Raw genomic sequence first — 1,398 nt, 5'->3', positions numbered from 1 at the left:
CACGCGGCCACCACCGCAGCAGCCGCACACGCAAGAAGAAGAAGCAAAGGAGGGGAGGTGGTGTGGGAGACCGCGGTGCTGCCGTCACTGCTGCCAGGCGTTGCCGTACCATCTGTTCTGGCGGTAGCTGCTGCTTTCGCCGTACGTGGTTTTGTCTCACTGGCTGTGGGCGCAGCGTTGGTATGGCTGGCTTCGGGGTCGTTGTGTGGCCCTCCGGGGTTGGGCCCTTTGCTGTTGCCGTCATTCTCATCCGCCCTACTCCGGCCATCACCACTGCCACTTGTAGAGATGGATGATGCCGTTACTTCCGCCGGGCTGCCGGTAGGTCCACCCCTCAGATCCGGTAAAACAGTGCCTTGACCCTGTTGCTCTGCCACACCATCTCCAGAAGTAGGCTCCGTCTCTTCAGGCTCCTTTTTGTTTGGTGACGGTGGCGTTTTTGTCCTTTCTTCTTTCAAAGTTTGCGAGTCTGTTTGTGCCGTTGGGCTTCCTCCTGCCGGAACTGCCACTGCTGTTGGTCGTTCTTCTCCTACCGTTGCTGGCGCTGGCGGTGGACATCACGGTGGAAGGACCTTGTGTCTCCGCGTCACTCCGCCGTTTCTCGTCTCCAGTTGCAGCCCTACCAGCAGCTTCACTTTCTGGTTTTTCTTGTTTACTGGGAGAGTCTTTTTGTGCTTCGGGTGTTGACTCCGCTGGTGCCGACAATTCGGGCAATTCGTTCCGTGCACGATTTGCTCCTGACTGCTCACCTGCTTCTTGAGGTTTCCCTCCCTTTGTGGATGCCGCAGCGCCGGTCTTCTCCAAGGCATCACTCTCGTCGGTGATGGAGGGTGGGGAATTACCACCAGCAACAGGAGCGCTCAAAGATGCATCACCACCTGGACTGCCAACATCAGGTTGACTGCGACCACCAGAAGAAAAGGAGCCCAAAATGAAACATTTGCTTCCGTCAGAACCTACACTTCCCGTAGGAGCCCCAGGAGAACTGCCACCATCACCGAGAACAGGAGATGGGGACTTGACATCCGAAGCAGGGGACTTCAAAGAGCCATCAACACGTGCTTTAGAACCTCCATTTGAGCCACCACCACCGCCACCAGAAGCTTTTCTGCCACGAGCTTTACTGCCACTGGCACCTCCAACGCCACCAGGACCGCCAGCACCGTCGTCTCTACCGCCTCTACCTTCACCTCCGCGACCAGGAGGAGAACCGGCACCACCGAAATCAGCACCTGAACTCGGAGCCAAATCCGATTTATTTTCGGCTGTAACAGTCACCAATGGGTCAGTCGAAGCTGCAACGGCAGTGATGGACAAGACAGATCGTAAAGGCAGCGTCAGCGCCGTTTTGTCACATCCGCTCGGCGTATACGATTTATTCGCATTTCACACCCACGA

General features: G+C 56.8%; 1 pseudogene, besides 2 other annotated features; it reads right to left on the bottom strand.

The window, feature by feature from the left end:
* Positions 1 to 1,398, bottom strand: Tc00.1047053445783.10 (annotated as a pseudogene; the record flags this gene model as incomplete).
* Positions 1 to 1,398: a sequence feature (areas not merged during assembly with more than two copies in the genome that could not be assigned to a particular haplotype).
* Positions 1,082 to 1,201: a microsatellite.

This window comes from Trypanosoma cruzi, genomic scaffold (assembly GCF_000209065.1).
Source record: "Trypanosoma cruzi strain CL Brener 1047053516879 genomic scaffold, whole genome shotgun sequence".
In the NCBI taxonomy this organism is placed as follows: Eukaryota; Euglenozoa; class Kinetoplastea; order Trypanosomatida; family Trypanosomatidae; genus Trypanosoma; species Trypanosoma cruzi.
Note: the sequence above shows the minus strand (reverse complement) of the source record. Positions and strands in the feature narration are given on the sequence as shown.